This window comes from Lagenorhynchus albirostris, chromosome 5 (genome assembly GCF_949774975.1).
Source record: "Lagenorhynchus albirostris chromosome 5, mLagAlb1.1, whole genome shotgun sequence".
NCBI classification, from domain to species: Eukaryota; Metazoa; Chordata; class Mammalia; order Artiodactyla; family Delphinidae; genus Lagenorhynchus; species Lagenorhynchus albirostris.
The window spans coordinates 6,050,190-6,072,171 of record NC_083099.1 but is presented as its reverse complement, the minus strand read 5'-3'; the positions used below and the strand labels follow the sequence as shown (position 1 = coordinate 6,072,171).

General features: G+C 40.1%; 1 protein-coding gene across 3 annotated transcripts in view; it reads right to left on the bottom strand.

Annotated features, from left to right (window-relative positions):
- ZNF385D (zinc finger protein 385D) overlaps positions 1-21,982 on the bottom strand; it is a 941,851-nt gene that overhangs the window by 189,635 nt on the left and 730,234 nt on the right. The window lies entirely within an intron of this gene.

The following is a 21,982-nucleotide window of genomic DNA, read 5'->3' as shown; positions in this document are numbered from 1 at the left end:
GTGTGTGTGTGTGTGTGTGTGTGTGTGTGTGTGTTTGGTCCTTAGCACACAAGGGGAGACACATTATTATTCTTCTGGATTTTAATTCTTTTTTTTTTTTTGCTTTTATTTCCTTAGCCAGAAGCATGTGCTTTGTCGCTTTACAGTCCAGAAGAGGCCAGTTTGCTAATAAAGGATACCATTTCTTTAACAGGAGACACTGAGCGTTTCCACTCATTTTTTATTACTCACAAATTGAGCCTCTGATGCAATGAAATCCCCCTTAGGTCTTTTCATAGATTAAAGATGAATCATTTTAATAGGAGAAAAGTGATGGAGGAGGAAGGCATTCAAAAAGAATGCTTTAAAAAGAAAACAAGGTCAAGGGCATTTGCCTTCCAATTTACAACATCCCAAATTTGTCTTGACACCAAACAATTAACATTAGTTTGAGAGATCATTAGTTTGTAAACTTCCCAGATTTGCGGGACTTGCTTTTTTCAGATAGGTTCATATTGACCCTCACCAAGCAGAAGAAAGGCACATTTTAAAATCTGAATTAGAGTTGAGTTACAATATTGTGTTAGTTTCAGGTATACAGCAAAATGACTTGGTTATACATATATATGTACACAACTATATTCTTTTTTATTCTTTTCCACTATGTTAATTACAAGATATTGAATATAGTTTCCTGTGCTATACAGTAAACCCTTATGATCCAACAATCTGACACCTGACATATATTCAGAAAAGATGAAAAGATAATTTGAAAAGATACAGGGACCCCAATGTTCATAGCAGCACTATTTACAACAGCCAAGACCTGGAAGAAGCCTAAGTGTCCGTCAACAGAGGAATGGCTAAAGAAGATCTGTAGGGGCTTCCCTTGTAGCACAGTGCTTAGAATCTGCCTGCCAATGAAGGGGACACAAGTTCGAGCCCTGATCCAGGAAGATCCCACATGCTGCGGAGCAACGAAGTCCGTGTGCCACAACTACTGAGCCTGCGCTCTAGAGCCCATGAGCCACAACTACTGAAGCCTGCATGCCTAGAGCCTGTGCTCCGCAACAAGAGAAACCACCACAAGAGTAACTCCTGTTCGCCGCAACTAGAGAAAGCCAGCGGACAGTCATGAAGACCCAACGCGGCCAAAAAAGGAAAGAAAAGAAAAGAAAAAGATGTGGAAAGGCACATTTGTAAGAAGTCAAGTGATGGAAGAAATTGAGTCCTAGATTTTGAGTGAAAAGGTCAAGGTTGAAATTGTAGCTTTGTTTGTCAGTAAGCCAAAGGTCTTGAAGCTAGATTTTCCATCTACCCAAAGGAGGTAACAAACAGCACACACCCTTCCTTTCTCCTAAGGAGGTATTGAGATGTTCTCGACTTCATGTGAGATTACAGACAGGTGAGGGTTCATACATGTTGAGTGACTTCTCTGTGTTGAATTCAGTCCATCTGTATAGCTACTGAGAGACAAATGTATGATCAGTGCAGGCCCAGTAGATCAGGATCCCTGGGCTGGGACCAGGGGAGGGGTGAGCCTCTGAGGTCCCCAGGACACCTGTGGCCTCAGTGTCCAGGAGGGCAGCCTGGGTCCCTCCCAGTGCCCTGCGCACTGCTTGCTGTAGGAGATTAGGCACCAGTGAGGCTCACATCTGGTTTGAGTTGACCGCGCACATAGAACATGGGGTGTGTTTAGAGCGCTGGGTTACCACCGTCCACCGTAGACGCTGCCTGCATTGCCCGTGTGGTCCTGTGTGGGTCTCCCCTCTGTGTTCTGACCTTCCAGCTCTGCAGCACCAACAGGGGTGAGCAGCAACCTTGAACCTGTGCGCCCTTACCACAAACACCTAGGAAGGCCACCCACCCCTCACGGCAGCCTCCTCTGCCTTCCGAGGTGACTTTCCAGGCTGTTTCTGCTGGTCACTGCCCTCTGCGGTCCCCCACCTCCTGCTGTCCGCACAGTCTACCTTCCCGCCTGATGACGGTGGATATCTGTTCCTGAATGTAATTGCTTCCCCCTCCTCTTCCCTTAGGCCTCTACCCTCAGGGCTGGCAGCCTTGTGGCAGGCAGGGATGTGGTCCCCATAGAAAGAGATCACATTCTACAAAGGTACTGATTACCCCCTGAATTGCTCAGAACACAGTGGAAAAGATTCTGCATTTATGCTAGAAAATTTCAAATAGCATATTTCATGTCACCCCAAAACAATGATCCTTCACACTTTCTTGCAAACTCAGGAAGACATGCAATTTCTGTTCATCACCAAGGGGGAAGGACAGTAAGGACCTTGGAGAGGGTTTTGGGGGCCAATCTTCCCCCAGAACGGAATGGATAAGGCAACTCACTGGTAACAAGGCAACAGCCCTTAGAGGAATGGCGTTTGGGAAAAGCAGAAGCAGGATCTCTTCTGTTTCAACACAAACCAGCTCTGGAGAGCCCTGGCATTGTAGTAACAAAACTGTTCCCTCCTTCCAGTGGGAGATACAAAATCAACCAGGAATGGTGCATTGGACAATAAAGAACAGGACAAGATGGTGTCTGGATGTTACAAAGAAGCTTCATCTGCATTTGACCGGACAATAAATAAATACATAAGTAGCTCTTGTCCACCCATTATTCTAATTTTTCTCCAAATAGATCACTGTATCTCATACAGGCCCATGAATTTTGTAACATTCTGTAATCAGCTTGTTTTATAGACAGGAGCCCCATCAAGTAAAATTTGCCCAGGCTCTGCCTATGCTAAGGGGCAAGTTTGTGGGGTGTCATGTTTTGTTTGTTGCCGTTGTTTTATTTTAAAAATACATATATATATACACATACACATACAGTCAACTTAATTCTATGCTGAATTCAATCCATCTATGTAGCTCAAGAGGCCTTAGTTTACATTTCTCTTGAACATAATTATTATTTTGCTTTTTAATGTAAAATAAATGTTGTAGTTTGCCAAATCCTCACTTGACTTGTTGACGGCTATAATGCCTCTTACAGCCAAGGCTCATTTTAACTAAGACTCATGTCTTTAAACTAATTCATCTGTTCTTTCAGAATGATTTATGTGGTTGCTCCAAGCAAACTGCAATGGTAAAGGGAAATCATGGTTTAAAAATCTGGCCCCCAAATGAAAATGTTTATTCGCCTTTCTTTTCCAACTTGTCACTGAGAAAAAGTAATGACCAAATAATGTTCTTAACTAGGACTACCATTCTTTTATAGTTAGAGGCAGTATAGCCTGTTTGTGAGAACATTTTATTTACATTTTATTCCCTCTCGTCAGAGCTCTGGTCTTCATTGGCTGTGTGATCTTGGTTCCCAGTTTCCTCATCTGTACATAAAGACGACACAGCACACACTCTACTCGGTTGTTCAAAGGATCCAGACAAAAAAAGTAGGTCAAGAAATTAAGTATAGTACCGGAAGCCTAGAATCTTTTATTTTATTTTATTTATTTATTTTTGGATGTGGACCATTTTTTTAAGTCTTTATTGAATTTGTTACCATATTGCTTCTGTCTTATGTTTTGATTTTTTGGCCGCGAGGCATGTGGGATCTTAGCTCCCCAACTAGGGATCGAACCTGCACCCCCTGCACTGGAAGGCGAAGTCTTAACTACGGGACCCCCAGGGAAGTCCCAAGCCTAGAATCTATTTAATACATACAAGTTCCTATTATTTTATCATAGACCATAAAATAGTGTTTTGCCTTCATAAAACTTTTATAACATATTAATCACAAATTCCAAGAAGAAAGTGACTTTGCACGTGATTCTTAAAATATCGCTACAGTAGATGGTATGACTGCAAGTACCACAGCCATTTTGCTTTGCCTCTTTTTGTAATGCACAGCCCCATGATCCTAATTTTAAACCGTTTTTCTCCATTCAGAGTGTCATGACGATCTGAGCTGCACATTCTCCTTCCTGCAAAAGTAAAGCAGTACCACTTTGACAAAGATTAGTACTGAATTATGCATGTCAATGGGTTTGTAGAGAGTAGCTGAAATATGTTAAAATCATCAGGGTGCATTGAGAAAAGGGAGGAAGAGCCCTACGGTGTTTGTTTGCTATTTAGTTTGTTTTTTTCAGAGACAAAAATGGACTGAACCATGCATCTCGTCAAGATGGAGGATTCAGTTTGGTTTCTTATTCCCATTTCACGTGCAACCAATCAACATTCTTTCTTTTATGAAAACCAACAGCTCTATTTTAAGAGATGCCTCTGTTCATAAAAATTGCTTTCTATTGTCATCACAACCCAGTTTTGAAAATTACAGTTTGGGTTGCCTTTGGAGATTCCCAGGTTGGCCAAAAACCTTAGAAAGGAGCCCAGCTTTTCCTTGTAGGGAGGATTACCCTGTCATATATCTGCTCTCTGGGTGACCTACAAAATTAGTCCAATATGAAAAACTGACATTAAAGGAAGTAATTCTTTTTTTTTTTTTCATTTCAAAAAGTGCTGCAATAAAAATGACAATGCTACTTTCTAGTCAGACAGATACCTACAAGAGATGAAAAAAATACATGACCGGAATTGGAAAAGCTTTAGCTTATTTTAAAATAACACAAATCTGGGAAATACTCATACTCTGAGGCCACGTAATGACTACTGGCAAGAATTAAATTGGTGGAAATCCAAGCAGCTGGGAAAACGTTGGCTCAACCACTGCCAGGGAAACCTTGAGTCCCTACTCAGAACTCAGGAAGGAAACCATAACTCCCCAGCTCTCGCCCAGCAGCCTCAGAGGACCCAGTCGAGTCTCATGCAGGGTTTTAGTGCTGAGTATTCCCGGAAAACCATGAGCCAGCTGGGCTCTGAATCCGGGAACGTGAGGAAAGAACATCTTATTTCCACTAGAATCCACTCTTTAGTCTCCAGACTATTTCCTATTTCTGAGTTGAAGGCAAGTTTGAATGCATTAAAAGGTAGAGGTAAAAATCCTCAGAGTGACCTGCCAAACCCACCTGATTCCCACTGCCAAACATGTAGGCTTGGAAAGGAAGGATTAAGATTCCTTAAAAATTACACTTTGCAGGCATTTATTCACTCATGAATATTTTCATGATGTACCTCTTGCCTGTCTCTCAAAGACTTTGTTTGATCCAGCTTTAAGGATGAATACGTTAAAATTGTAATGTAACAAGATAGAACAAAATTGATTAAAAAATTTTTTGATTGTAGACCCCAATAGTCAAATAAAGTAATACACATATAATCTAATTAGCTTTACAAATAAAAAGTAAAGAAAATGTTTCCTAATGATTCCAAATTCAGAGTAAGAGAGGATTTCCCTGGTGATCCAGTGGGTAAGACTCTGCACTCCCAATGCAGGGGACACGAGTTCGATCCCTTGTCCCGGAACTAAGATTCTGCATGCTGCACGGCACCGCCAAGAGAAAAACAACAAAAAAAGACAAAAAAAAAACAAATTCAGGGTGAGAGATCTTTCTAAGTCTTCCCAAGGTCCACATTCTTGCAGATGCAGGTGCATTACGTGTTTTTGTCCTTTTTGTTGAGAGTCAGAAGAGGAAATGACCCAAACGAGGAGCAAGCAGGAAGGACTACATGAAAATTAGTAGAGCTTCTAAACCAGCTATGGTAAAGCTTTCAGGACTTCAGGGACAAAGTCATCCACTGAATCCTTTTCTGAAGCTAGGCCTCTTAAACAAGAATACTTAGCAACATTGCTCTCTTCCTTCACGGATGGCTGTAAGAGCACACATGTATTCAGGACGTTTGAACAATGTAAGAGAGCAATGTTACCTGATGGCATTAGGAGAAAAAGTCTTGACCCCAAATTTAGCACATCGTGTTTGTTTATCAGGGCTTCTTAGCTGTGCGAATCACAAACAACAGAAGAGATACAGAGGAAACCAAAATACCAAAAAAAAAAAAGGTTAAAAAGAGCTGCCGTAGGCAATGCACAGTAGTCTGAGGCAGACGTGGTTTTCCCATGAAACAACACATCAAAATGCGTGTCGATGGAGCAAGCATCACCCCTGAAGTGTCTACGGCTTTGAAGCTGGAAGAAAAGATCGATTAACGTAACACTGTTCCAGCCGGTTACACAGAAAGAGGTCTGCTTGCCATCTAACTGCTTTTGAATCAAGCCACAATACTGGGAGATTTTGCTATATACTATGAATATATCTGCTTTCACGAGTTTATTTTAAATTTTGTTGTGCAGACAACAAGCAGAGCGGACCAAAAATGTCAAGTGTTTTCTTTGCGAATCTATCCTGCAACAAGGAGGGGGCATATAAATAATCCTTTTGTCTGCGATTTACGAGACAAAATTGAGCCATGACCTGAAAGACCACTCTTCCCACCACCTGGAGGCTTTTCTCCCGTTCAGCCCTTTTTAGGCTGCGTATGAGGCTTCGGCAGGACGGGCTGCTACTGTCAGACGTTCAGAAAGCATGTGAGGTGGCAGTGCATTTGGAGGGCCTGGACCTGGGATGAAGCTGATACAAAAGCTCTTTACTCTGACACCAGGGCTTCAAGGGGCATTTCATTGTCAGATGGGACCCGGTTTAATTGCTCATGAGAACAACTCTGCTGCTGGGGGAGCGACAAGAACTACGGAAGGCTGTGGAGTTCACCAGAGGAAGCGTGAACTGGCAGCAGAGGGCAAAAAAGGAGGATGAATTCCCAGATCTGCCACCAACTGGCTATGCCATCTTGGGCAAGTCGTTTTTATGCATTTCCTAAAGGATACTCTTGGAGAGAAAGGATTTGAGGTGGCTTCTAGGAACGGCCTAGAGAAAAGAAAAAGTCGATAAAAGAAAATGAGAAAAGGAAGTTGCTTAGCATCTCCAAGTTTCTGTCTTCTAAGAAAGGCAGGTGAGTTTGTCAGGAGTTAGTCAATTCCATTCCGTGCCTTGGTGATTGGCTACCAGAGTGGGAACAACCTGGGATCTTCATTATACAGATTCCCTAGAACCACTCTGAAAATTCTCCCTTAGTAAGTCTGAGGAGGAATCACAGAATCTGAACAGATAACCAAAAATGGGAGTATTATTATTAAGTAACTGTAACAACCATAGCTCAACTTCCCCAATACTTAGCTTGCCAGAGACGACATAAGCAATCTCGTTTCCCATAGGACCTTCTAACTCCATGATTTTATGACTTCATGCACCCTGCCACTCGTATTTTGGCTGGGAAATATTTATTAAGGGCAGGACACTAATTCTTTTCTGAAGAAAATCCCCCAATCAACACTGTCTCTTATAATTAACAAACAGTAACTGTTGGGTTACAATGTAGACGATCAGACTAACTGCTCTTTTCCTCGTGATCTGTTCCCCGTCAACTCTGGGGAGAATGAGCCTGTCATACTGGGCAGTATTTCCTCTCTTCCTGCAGACTTACTGAAAGTTGTGGGCTGTCAAAGCCCTTTGCCATGGGCAATGAGAAGCAAGAGGGGCAGATTTCTTCATCCGGCCCCTGCTGGCCAGGCCTGCTGTGACCTCGAGGTGGAAGTTGATGGCCCTACCATCCCTCCCCACACAGCACTCTATGCAAATCTCCTTCTGATTTCCACGTGTTTCTCTCCAGACCTCTTCTCTTACCAGTTAAGAAAGTTCATTCTTAAAAAAGAAGAAAATCTATATAGGTAATTAGTTTCCAGAATCTAACATGCGATACATAACACAGAGTCACCTAGCTTTTGAAAGTCTACTCATGGATTAAACAGAAAGATGCAAAACTGGAACACACCGTCTTGGCCCACCCTAGACTTGCTTTGATGGTATTGTATTCTGACATCATTTCACTGGTCTCTGACAAAGAAGGGTGGGGAAACCCATCACAATATTTGCTGTCAGGATGTGATCAGATTTTCATCGTATTTATGGTGTTTTCTCTGGGAGGACCCTTGGAGAAAGTGTCCTTCTGTGTAGCTTTTTCAGTGCATCCTCCCAATTATCCCGCAAAGTAGGTTTTATTATCATCATGACCATTTGACAGATGAGGAAAGTGAAGATTATAAAACTTGAGAAATGTTCCCATAACTACTCAGCTAGTAAATGATGAAACCAGCATTCAAAATCAAGATTTTTCCAAATCCACAAACTTCGTTTTCAAAACTTTAATTGCATTTCTGAAATCGCCTGTATCTCAGTGTCACTCACACAGTACGTACACTTAGGCAAGTGACTACATCTTTTTTAGCCTCACTTTGCTCATCTATAAAATAGGGAGACACAGCTAAACAAACTCAAAAGTACATTCGAGTTTGGATGTATGAGGATTATTAAATCATTGCTCTCATCAGAAATGTGCAATTCTTTCCTCTTCACCACCATCATAGTCTTCGTCACAATCTCCATCACTAAAATCTATTAAGCACCTATTAATAGATTAATAAAATCTCATTCATATATAGTAATCTACTTAAGAGAATTTAATTAATAAAACCTATTAATCACCATGTAGAGTTTTACTTCTCTTACACACTCTATGAGCTAGTTTCTCAATAGGACCTATTGAGTTTCTCTATTTTCAAGATGGGGTAGGAGATTTAAAGAAATGAAGCAGTTGCCCAAGTCCACATAATTAGTAGGTGATGAAGAAGATAAATCCAAATATGGTGGTCCTTTGACTCATGTAAAAAAATATACTAAGGACAGCCAAGATAAGGAGAGAAAGCTTCCTAATGCTAGAACTTGGTATAAAATAAGTAGACATTCCTGATAAGCAGCAGCGTAAGGATTTTAAGGATGTATTCTCATCATGTTACTTGAAATAAAAGCTTTTCCTTTAACGCTTCAAATTCACAGAGGTGGATCCTTATTAATTTGGAGCTTATCTAAAATTCAAATTTATATAAGTACATACTACGTATATGTCTACTTGTGGATGTTCCCTCATTAAACCAATACTTACGGAATTCCTAATATGCGCTATTCTAGCCATCAGTGACATGGCGATGAACAAAAAATAAAAATCCCCATTGTCACGGAGATTACAATTTAGTGGGCGGAGAGACAGTCAATTATAATATGGGGGAAAATCGTAACATTCCTACCCTCGGAGAGCTTATGTCTAGTGGTGGAGAGAAGATATTAAACTAATATGTAACATGATGTCAGATTTTGGTAAGTCCTGGAAAGGAGGCAGGGCACACTGGTGAGGTAATGAAAACTGGTAAATTTTAATTAAAAGTAACCAGTTTGAAGCTGGCTTTCTTAATATGTTCATTTACTGAGTTGATACCATTAGTTTAAACCCTTGGGAAATATATGAAAATTTTACTTACTTCTCATGCTGATTTTTGTCAATTCAAAACAATTCTGCATGAAATATATTAAGTTAATCTCCAAAAGAATGTCGTTAAGGGGGAAAAAAGGCAATGTAATAGCATTTTGCTCTGGGAGATTGAACAATACTGCATGATATGAACTGGACCACAGAGTGTATTCTTTAATGAAAGGAACCAGAGAAAGGAGACCAGAGAAAGGAGACATAACAAATCTATTTTCAGATGCAGTGGACACAGACTGTTGCCTCCCCCTAATTTGTAGTGGAGTACATACATCATCTCTGTTGGATCGGATGTGACAAAATTTGGGAAAACAAAATATAAACCATCGTTTTGTGTGAACACTGGAATCAAGTTACATGGTCATCAAGCAATTTGAAGTCCTGAGAAATTATCTTTTCATGTATCTTAGTCAAATATCAAAATCTGAATAACTGAGGCATTTGCATTATACCTATTTTACTAATTTATTTGATGAATTAATTTATAGGAAATTTATTCTTTTTTTTTTATTATTTTTCCGGTACGCGGGCCTCTCACTGTTGTGGCCTCTCCCGTTGCGGAGCACAGGCTCCGGACGCGCAGGCTCAGCGGCCATGGCTCACGGGCCCAGCTGCTCCGCGGCATGTGGGATCTTCCCGGATCGGGGCACGAACCCGTGTCCCCTGCATCGGCAGGCGGACTCTCAACCAGTGCGCCACCAGGGAAGCCCAGGAAAGTTATTCTTATATACCCTCTCCAATATATTTATTTTGAACAAATCCATGATGTTATTAAAATGGATTTTTTAACCATTAGTTGAAATTGAAACATACTGAAGAAAAAATGTAAAATTCAGTATATTTGTGAGACTTAACAGAAAAGTTATCAATTATCTATCTGTCACAAGCTGGTATTTAAAGGCAGAGGAAAAAAAAGAAGAAATTCATTCATTTTGTTCCCATATCATATGGAAGTGAAATTAAAATAAAATCATTAGAAGTGTAGCAGTTTTTATTTTCTTCCATTATTTTACCTTTATTATTTTATCTTTATTTTACTCTATTTCATGATTATTCGGTTACCTTGAATAAGAGCTAGCTATATATAGCACTTGAATTATATAAAGTCGCATGAGTGTAGGTGTCAGAATGACTAATCTTTAAATTGCAGTAGATGTGTAAATGTAGAAAAACGAAACAACAAAAAGTAAAGAGGTGGAGCAAAAAAAAAACCAACACTTTAATATATTTACTTGTATTCAGCTATTGAGCCAAATTACTACTTGCAAGCTGTACTGAGTATTAGTTCTGGAGGCCATGATTTCACTGAGGAAACCCGAAATCCCTTCTTAAGTTATTTAGATAATCAATAAATTCATTAAGATTCTGAAAGCTGGAGGTTTTAGCATTGCGTTCTTGTAATGACTCTAGTACACAGAAAATTTACTATGAAGTATAAATATTTCATAAAACTGTACATTTCTTCCACCTCTAGCCTCTCATTAATGTATATATTGCATTATTCATAGCATACTGATAAACCTAGTGAATCTATGATCTTATATACTTTGTTAATGTTTTAAACCAGTGATACTGGCAGCTAAAGAAAGCAAATAAAAGGAAAAGATGGCTTTTCTTTTTCATAATAAAAATAAACCATAAAATCAGCCATAAAGGAAATCCGTGATCTTTAAGTTCTAAATAGCATTGAATGCTACACATCTCTGTTATTTTTGAAGCGTATTTTTAGTATTAAATTTGAGAGGGACTTACCACATTTTAATTATCATTTTCCAGTCAATATAAAGGTATGATATACTTAGTTCAGAAGGACATAAAGGCTAAGTAATATTCTAGTTTTTGCAATTGCATAATAACATTTCAGTAAATTGCATGCATGTTATGTGGCTGTGATGGCTTAAAAGTACACAAGTATCTAGCTAATCAAATTATATGTTAATTAACCAGTATTCTCAAGCCTGACATTTTCCTTCAGTATCATTTCAGGCTTACTCTTTTTTTGGATTGCAAAATTTTTCTTTTAGATTTCATTTTACAGAGAGAAGAGAACTGTCACTTAGAAGAAATGCAATTTAAAATGTGAGTCAAGAGAATGAGTTTAGTCATACATATCAAGGCAACTTGTGTTAATTAGCTGAGGATTTCAATGGGGGCAACCCAGGGTTTTGTTCTTCAGGTCTAATTGTGCTATCAAGAGGCACTTCCCTAAAAATCAAAGCAGATCTCTATTCAAACAGAAACCTACAGACACACACACATATGTACAGAACACTATCACAGCCTTTCTTTAGGTCCCTGTAGATTGTTTCAGGATTTTCATTTTTAAATATCTTTTATTCACCTATTCAATAAATATATGATCAAGCACCTACTTTGTATGAGGCATTGTGGTTGCCTAAAAATATAATGGTGAGGGCTTCCCTGGTGGCGCAGTGGTTGAGAGTCCGCCTACCGATGCAGGGGACACGGGTTTGTGCCCCGGTCCGGGAAGATCCCACATGCCGTGGAGCGGCTGGGCCCGTGAGCCATGGCCTCTGAGCCTGCGCGTCCGGAGCCTGTGCTCCACAACGGGAGAGGCCACAACAGTGAGAGGCCCGCGTACCGGGGAAAAAAAAAAAAATATATATATATATATATATATATATATATAAAAAATGGTGAGCAAGCTAGACTCAATGGATTCAGAAAATGTCATTGTTTTCTAAGAAAAAAATTCATAAACAATTAGATGATATTATTTTAGTTAAAATGTATCAAGTGCCCACCAAATGCCTGGCTCTGGTGAAAGTGACTGTTACGTATTAACTATTTTAATCATCACAACAATCCTACAAGTTATGTTATATTAATATGTCTTTTACGGAGATGGGAAAGTTGAGGCACAGTAGATTTAAGTGACTTGTCCCAAACTGCATAGCTAGTAGCATGGCTGGTATGGGATTCTAGCTCAGGCAATCTTGGTCCAGAGTCCACTGTCTTAAACACTGCATGACCTTTGGTACCTGACTCTGTGTGTGCACATCCATGGTCCATATTTGCCAAGGAACTTTTTTTTTTTTTTTTTTGCGGTACGCGGGCCTCTCACTATTGTGGCCTCTCCCGTTGCGGAGCACAGGCTCCGGACGCGCAGGCTCAGCGGCCATGGCTCACGGGCGCAGCCGCTCCGCGGCATGTGGGATCTTCCCGGACCGGGGCACGAACCCGTGTCCCCTGCATCGGCAGGTGGACTCTCAACCACTGCGCCACCAGGGAAGCCCACCAAGGAACTTTTGATGCTGAGTTTAAAGAATGTACTTTCTCCAAGTGGTCCAGTTTTCCCTTTCCATTCTCCTGCTGCTTCTTCCCAACATCTCTCGCCACAACACCTAGATTCTAGATTTTAGAGGACTTCAATGGTGAGCCTCAGAGGAAACTTCTTTGTTAAAGGAGGAAATAAACTTTTAAGAAACTCCTGATTGTTTCCACAAATCCAAAGTCTCTACTACTGGCTCTGGATCTAAATGGAATCTAACATTTGGTCCTAATGCCTTTGTCCCTGTACTTTCCTATCCTTATCTGTTATTGAACAAGTCACCCACAAAATTCTAAAGAATAATCAGAGGAAATTAAAAGAAACATAGCAGTAAAAATAAAACAATATTGGTCATTACGTTACACTGTACACATACTGACAGAGAAATTTTCACCTGCATTTTTCTTAAACATACTAACAAATATGAACAAACTCAAGCAAACAGAAACAATTCAAGAAAATACAAATAACTCACAAAAATTTTAATATGCAACATTCATTTGGGAGAAAATTCTCCAAGAGTTTTGTGTTTCTGCACTTCTGAGCAAAGGGGCTTGACAGCTTTCTGGACTACCATTTCAAGGATGTTTGTATAGCAAACAACAGCCTTGGAAGTTAGACAGTATCTTCCTCTGGGCAGAGGACAGATATTTTTTCCTGACCAGTACAACAAACATAATGTCTTTCACTGGGGCAAAGGTTGGGCAGGTTTGCTAGGAGCCTCCTTTGTAAGATTGTGATTTTGCTAAGCTCAGGGTTCCTCAGCTGTGAACCTTCCCTGGCATCACCCTGTGGCCTTGGTAGGCCAAGGGAACTGATGGGAACGTGAAGCCCCTGGTGCCTGACGAGTGTCAGTAATAAGTCATTTGTCTCTGACCTAGGAGCCTCATGTCTCCTGCCAGCATCTATAAAACTGTGGTAGACTTACTTCTTACCTTGCAATGTAGTGTGAAGTCTCAGATCCTGAACTGTTCCTGATGTATTCCAATTCAGTAAGAGGTACTTTGTGTCTAGAAATCTATTTTAATTACACTTTATTGAAATCTTTATCTACTTCTTGTAATCCTCAGATTTCTGGACAAATGCATAGTGAAATAGAAGCTTGTATTTGAACTTGACAAGAAATGACCCAATGGCAATCACAGAGAAACCTTTTACCTACAGAAATTTCCTCAACAGCTGAAGCATACACACCTATTCATTGGTATGAAACTACAAAGAAACGGCAGTTCTGACAGGTATTACAAGAGGCAGTTTCTTAAATTTACCAGATAAAGACATACACACACACACACAGAGCCACACACAGACACACACACACACACAGAGCCACACATATTCCAACTTCAAAGAGAGTTGACTTCATAATTCCATCTAATCCAACTACCACTCTGTGATTTATTGCTATTTCAGAACCTGGATAGAACCAATTCCAATTTTTCTAATTATCAAGAGTAATTCATATAATTGTTAAGTATATCATTTTCGTTCTTAAGTCCTTCAACAACATAGAACCCATCACTCCTGCAGTCCCTACCATCTCTGCTTTATCTTTTTTCCAGATCACTTAGCACCTTCTGACATACTTCATACATCACTTCCTTATTTATTATTTGCTTCTCTCCACTAAAATGCAAGCAGTATGATCTCTAGAACAATAACAGAATATGATACATGGTAGGTATCCAATCAATGTCTACTGAATGAATCAATAAATACATTAAATAAATAAATAGATGTGCTAATTGATTTTTTTACAAAATTAGGGAAATACTGAAAAAACAATTTTACATTCTACCTTAAAAATTAAAATATTATGAGCCTTGCATTAAATATTCTTTCAAGCCATTATTTTTTATGATGATATAAAACTCCATTTTACTAATGTAGCATAACTTAAATATTTCCTCATTGGTAGACACTTGGCTTTTATTCAGTGTTTTGATATCATACCTTGTACTCCCATAAATATTAATCTTTGGCTATCTGAACACTTCCAACGCAGGATATCCTCATTTCAGTGAACTCCTAATTATACAATTCTACATGAAAACAATTGTGTGACAGACTTGCTCTACTTTAAAAATTTTTTGATAAAGTGTAATTATTTGTATTAGTTATAGATTTTTTATTTAAAAAAAGTTCATCATATGAGTCTGCTGAAGAGAATTTCCTTCACCACACTACTATAGTTTAGAAAAAAGAAAATTGAGACCAAACATCTCAGACTTAGTTTTATTATATAATGAACTGTTCAAATATACTTTAAGTCTTTCAAATGATCTTTCTATATTATTTCTCTTTCCCAACAGTTTAAGTAATTGAACATTTAAACTGTTAACTCAAAATTATATTGGATTTTTAAACTGGAGTTCTTTTCCTCCTTGTTTAAAGTTTTAACTTATTTTATTTTTCCAAATCTTTGAGAACAAAATAAGCTTGAAATCCACTCTGTAACATGGAAGTTTTGCTGATCTCATACTGGTCCTCCCAATCTTTCTAATTCACACAGTTGTTGCAATTAACATGGTGGAAAGAGGGCCTTAGAGTTGAAATACACACACACACACACACACACACACACACGCACACGCACACGCACACAATTATTGAGATTATCACAGTAATTCATCATCATAGTTTTGTCTCTCTGGCTTCTTTCCCCTTTCTGACTGAACCATGGTATTTGCCAAAAAAAGTGTGAAAGAGGGTCCCATGCTTCTAATGTCTATCTCCAAATAATGGATCATCTCAGATTCACCACTCCTGAAATTCAGATGCTTACTATTTTCCAAAGCAATTATAATTTTTTTATAGACACTAAGAAGCACAATGGCTATTAAAGGTGAAAGTGCCTCCTATGATCTAGAGCTACCAACTAAATACTTATAACAACCATCCAGAAATTTTTGCGAATATGCTCTTTGGTACATGTAATGGCACATGTGAGAACTCAACAGCTTTGCCTCCTAGGAAAAATGTATGAAGGGGTGAGATGGTGTGATAACTCTAACAGTTAAAGAATTTCACTTACAAACTCTGAGAAGACCCCTTACAGGAAGTTAGAGCTTCTTTATGACAAAGCTCATGGTAGGTTGGCTCCTTCTGTTTTCTTAACCACAGGGTCAAAGTCTCTCCAACACACTAAATTTAAGTTTCACGCCAGTGCCTGCTCTATTCATTGGTCTGTAAACTTGCTGCATGGAGAACTGAGAGCCCTGTGAAGCAATACGTGATATATGCTATTATAATGCAAAGAGAACTAAAATGGGGCTCAGTTCTAGACCAGGGTTGAAAACTTTCTCTGTAAAGAGCCAGAGAGTAAATATTTTGGCCTTTGTAGGCCACAGGGTTTCTGTATGTTTCACCTACTCAACGTTGCTGTTGTAGCATGAAAGCACTCAGAGACAAGTTTTATTGACTGTGTTCCAATAAAACTTTATTTATGAAATAGGTGGCCCACTGGATTTGGTTCACAGGCTATAGTTTGTTGAGTCTCGGCTTCTATTGGTTTCTCTTCTGGCATAGTGACTAAGCACAGGTAAATCACCTAATTACTCTGGACTTTAAATTCACGACCTATACCATTTATAGAGTCTTGATGGGCTAAACAATACTGGCATGTATGTCCACACAAAAAAAGAAAATCACACATTGACCTCCAAACATTTTTGTTATAAAAACACATACCCATGGGGATTTGATAAGATGCTATATTTGATGTCTCTTCTTCAGTTACTCCAAAGGTACCTTTTGAGTATCCAATTGGAAAAAGGCGGTCTGAAGCATGGGTCGGTCCATCTCTAGCTTTATGAACATAGATAAATTAATTACTGCCTTTGTGTCTCATATCATTTTGTAAAATGAGGATAATTTAACTACACAAAATTTTTCTAACTGCATGTGTCACAGAGACGTTCAAATCTACAGGGCACCGAGTCATCCAGTCTTTCAGTCCACTCACTCATAAGCAAGAGTGTCTTGGTGCCCATCTTAATGTGATGGCGTTAATATCAAAAACAAACAAAGACCAACCTTGAAAATTTGCTGAGCAGACAAACCAGTTGAGCTACACAGATAAAGCTTAATTTAGCTTATTTCGCAAGATTAACCTGCCCTGGCTCATTTCTTGCTTATGCATAAGCAAAGTTTAAACGCTTTCCTGAAGCTGATAGCAGGTAACCACTAACCAAATCTGTATCCTTTAAGAAAATTTGAATACTATAACTCATCACTGTGAAGAATAAACAATCACTGCTTTCTCCCTATATACACTGCTTTATAAACATATACTCTTTTTCTTTTTTTCTTTTATTTTTGCAGCACGCGGGCCTCTCACTGTTGTGGCCTCTCCCGTTGCGGAGCACAGGCTCCAGACGCGCAGGCTCAGCAGCCATGGCTCACGAGCCCAGACGCTCCGCGGCATGTGGGATCTTCCCGGACTGGGGCACGAACCCGCGTCCCCTGCATCAGCAGGCGGACTCTCAACCACTGCACCACCAGGGAAGCCCGTATAAACATATACTCTTGAGCCTCACTTCATGTTTTGGTTTGAGGGCTCCCAGTTTGTAAACTGTCCCTTTGATGTATACCATAAAATTTTACTAGTTACTACTTCGATGATTCATTGGTTTTTCTTTTGCTATTTATAAACTTTTGACAGTTCAATGCCCAAAATTCTCAGCACTATCTCCAACAGTTGAAGTAGAGTTATAGTTTTCCTATATGTGTCATTGCTGTAACTACTTCCCTACTAGTTCCTGCAGTTACCATCCTTTCTCATTGGTCTGCTTTTGTCCACTCTAGAGATGACCCCACAACTTCAATATTCCTAGAGCTCTTGTGTTTAGGAGACTGTTATAAACAATTAAGGGGTACCTAGAGTAAACTTTAGCATGGGAAAGGAAGCATAATAGTAGCCAGCTTGGAGTAGAAGGCAAGCAGGAGGGTGAGAAAGAGAAGGAGGAAGAAAAAAAGAAAAAAACTAATTATAATGATTATTATTTATATGATTTCCTATCACTAGGAACTGCGTGGATCATATCCCTCTATTGTTAGTCCTCCTGCCATGTACTTTCCAAACAATGACTGCATCTCTCCCTTCTCCGTTCCCACACATCTCCCACTTTCTACAACCAGACAATGTAAAATTCTTCTCACTTTAGTATGCAGAACAAAGAACCTCTCCTCTTAAAAATCTCCTTAAAGTCTCCTTATAAGTCAAGATGAGCTTTGACATATTTTCACCCGAATCCCAATTTAATCAGTAGCTTTCACCAGCTAAGAGAAAGCAGAAACTTCTGGGTATATACACAAAAGGTTTGAAAGTGGGGTCTTGAACAGGTATTTGTACGCCTATGGTCATAGCAGCATTGTTCACAGTAGCCAAAGGTAGAAATAACACGCACATCCATCGATGGGTGAATGGACAAACAAAAGGTGGTATCTAACATACAATGGAATATCACTCCACCTTTAAAAGGAAGGAAATTATGGCACATGCTTGCAACATAGATGAGTCCTGAAGACAACCTAAGTGAAACAAGCCAGATACGAAAGGAAAACGTTATATGATTCCACTTACGTGAAGTACTTAGAGTATTCAAAGTCATAGAGACAGAAAGTAGAACCTTGGTTGCCAAGGACTGGGAGACAGGGGGAGGGGAGCTGCTCTTTAATGGGTACAGAGTTTCCGGTTTGCAATGTAAAACATTTCTGGAGGTGTTTGGTGGTGACGGTTGCACAACAATGTGAATGTACTTAATGCCACTTAATACACTTAGAATGGTTTAAATGATAAGTTTTATATTAAGTGTAATTGAACGTGATTTTAAAAAAGACAAAGCAGAGAAAATGCAATTGGTTTTTAAAAGCTAATGTTTTTGAATTCTAAGAGCTGGGCTCTTGAGCTTAAAAGCATAAGCTCTAAAGGCCGCAGTATATAGTGTAGCCACCATCAAAAGGCAGATGGAGAAAAACGCATGCTCAAGTAAGAGCCTTTTTTCTCACTTCAAAGTATAAGACCATCCTCTGGGCTGAGGAAGGCAGCAGAGAGTCGGAGAAGACGAAATCTTAGCGTTGGTTGGTAAATAGTAAAAGTCAAGCTGAGTGGCAAGATGACAGGACCACCATGTGCTTTTGGGGGAAAGGAGAAGAAAGGAGACCAGCTTGACCCCTGAACTCCAAGAAGGGATGAGGCAGGAGATAGATGGGCCCCAGGCTGAGCAGCTGAAGTCTGTCCCTTGTGGACAGATACTCCAAGGTAAGACAATGACGGGAGCAAGGAGAAGCTGAGTCCTGCACAGATAAGAGATAAAGAGACCACATATTCCTCATTCTCAAGGTCAAGGAGACTACACATGCACAGAAAGGCTCCTCTGGGGCCAAAGGGGAGGGGCGCCACCTCATAGTAGGTGATGTCAACCTACCCATAGGCCTCTTTGCTAGAATCCACCTTGGCTGAGAGATGCGCGCACACAGGGGAGGACCCTGAGATATTCTAAATCCGGACTCAGAACCAGGCAAAGAAAGCAAGATGACTGGCTAGAGGAAACCCGGAAGAAATGCCCCGTATAAGTGATTTAAACTACCATGAGGGCGTGACTCTGAGCCCACCCACATGAGTCTATTCACATGTATTCTTTTCCTTCTTAATAAACCCTTGACTTGTTTCACTACTTTTCATCTCTTTGTTGAAATTTATTTCTACAAAGCAGACAAGCCAGGGCCTTGTCACTGGCCACTGGCCCTCGTGGTCTGGTGGCTAGGATTCAGTGCTTTCACTGCTGGGGCCTGACTTCAATCTCTGGCTGCGGAATTGGGATCCTGCTTCAAGCTGCTGCAGGCCGAGGCCACCCAAGGTCAGAGCCAGTAACACAGCAAGAGCCCAAAGATTTCTTGTGCCCACCATGGTGCAGGAGCAAGACATATGTCTGCATGGGGGGTAGAGGGGATCTAAGCAAATGAGTGAGTCTACCTCACAGAGTTCCAGAAGGCTGCAATGATGTGACATTCAGTAGAATGGCTTCTTAACACACACCAGAGGAGCCATGAAGCTATCATGGCCTCAGGGAGCCTCTTCACTCTTCCAGAGATCTAGCGTGTCATGGAGGAAGGACTGAATTTATTTTAAGATCCTTCTTAGTGTGTAGAAATAGCTGGAATCGAAGTGACCTGCAGAGACCCTGTGTTTTAGAACTGTACTGACCAATATGGTAGCCACTAGCCATGTGTGGCTCTCGAAGTACAAATAAATTAAAATTAAATGCGATGAAATGTTCAAGCACTCAGCTGCATTAACCACATTTCAAATTCTCAATACCCACATGTGGATTGTGGCTACCCACTTAGAGCAGATACAGAGCATCACAGAAAGTTTGACTGGACAAGGATGGTTTAGAACAAAGAGCTATAATAGCAATTTTAGTGGCTGGACAACCAAGAATCATACGGAATAGACCAGGGTGCATCTCCCCTCTTGCCAATCTGGACAGAAAAAGACAAAGAACCAGGTGTCTCCTGCCCTCTGACATTTTTAAAGCACCTAGAATATAAACATAATCCAGGAAAGTAGAGAGAAAGACTCTGAATTAGCTAAAATTATATTTTACACATAGAATGAAAGTTCAAAATACAGGCATTTCAGGTGTGGTTTCAGACCACCGTAATAAAGCAAATATTGCAATAAAACAAGTCACATGAATTTTTTGGCTTCCCGGTGCATATAAAAGTTATGTTTACACTATACCGTAGTCTATGAAATGTACAATAGCCTTTTACCGAAAAGAATAATGCACATACCTTAAATCAAAAATACTTTTTTTTTGATGAAAACTGCTAACCATCATCTGAACCTTTATTGAGTTATAATTTTTTTGCTAGTGGAGGATTTGAAATACTGTGAGAATTGCCAAAATGTGACACAGAGACACGAAGTGAGCAAATGATTTGGAAAAACGGCGCCCAGAGACTTGTTCAACATGGGGTTGTCACAAACCTCCAATTTGTTAAAAAAAAAAACAACAACATCTGCGAAGCACAATAAAAAACGAAGTATACCTATAGATACTAAGTTCAGTTTTTTAGAAAAATGTAAACTTTCCTGCACACATAGCCTTACGGATTAAAACACGTAAACCAAACTTCCCTGAGATGGAACAGAGTTCCCTGTTCGGGTAAAAGTGACCACAGCACCGTTTTAAGATAAAATTGTGTCCTCCCCCTAAATGAAATACCCAGTTGGGGCCTAGTTTATAGACCTAGTTTACAGACGGCACTCAAAAATGGTAGCTTTTGTGATGACTACTCCGTACACACATCTTATTATAAACATACGAAATAAAAGTGGGTATCTGAGAAGAAGCAAAACCTCCCGATCTAAAAAGGACAAAACTGCCTTTGAGAATAAGCAGTCAGTAAGAGGCCCCGAGGTCCTCTAAGTCAGAAAGCTCAGTGTGGCTCTGAGGCAGCACTGCCTGAGAAAGTTCTGCGAATTCCAAACGATAGAATCTCCCAGGGTCTTGCCCATATGGGCAGTAGCAGAAATGGTAACAGCTGTGCTGTCAAACGCACACTCATCAGTTAACTGTTGTCCAAATCAAATTGCAGCCAAGGTTGTTAGAGCTGCTGAAAAAAATAAACAGCTGTTGAGAGGGAGATGGTACAGGTGGTGAGGTCACCCCGGCAGCGGGGGCTGGGGGTGAATGAGGAAGTGAAGGAAGAAAGGGATGGTGTGACCCTGTGATACTTGTCGACCCCAGAATAACTAACCTATTCACTCTCTAACCCTACTAGTGGGGGATCTTAACTGCACTTGCAATTGACAGAAAGGATAAAAGAACAGATCAATCTCAGGGATCTTATTCCTGCTGTACAGGCTGCATTCTGAGGGTGACAACAGAACACAGAAATAAATGATAAAGCTCCAAACACACTGGCAGGCCGTGCTGAGGGATTCAGAACTGGGCTGGGAATCCGAGGAAAACAGAGCTAGTCAATTAGCTCGTCAGTTAGCTAGTCAATTACAGAAGGGTGTGTGACATACAAGTTCCCAGAAAAGTTGAAGTTCCTTGCAGTCCCCACCTACTTCCGAGGCAGCCAGCCACCCTCTCCGTCACCAAGTTTCATGCCAACAGTCCCTGCGGAGAAGAAGAAAAGATGGAAAGAAGGGGGCTCGACGAAGGTAAAGTGACTTCATTCCTACTTCCTGGGTTTTCCCACTCAGCTCAAAGTCACAGCTGCTAGGTCCCATGTCACGGTTAGGTTTTCTAGGTCCATGCACAGCATCAGGTACCGAGAAAAACTGCGCATTAATGAAAATTGTGCAAAATGAATCTAAAAAATGGATACAAATGAACTTATTTCCCAAACAGAAATAGACCCACAGACAGAGAAAACAAACATACGGTTACCAAAGGGGAAAAGGGGAGGAAGGATAAAGTA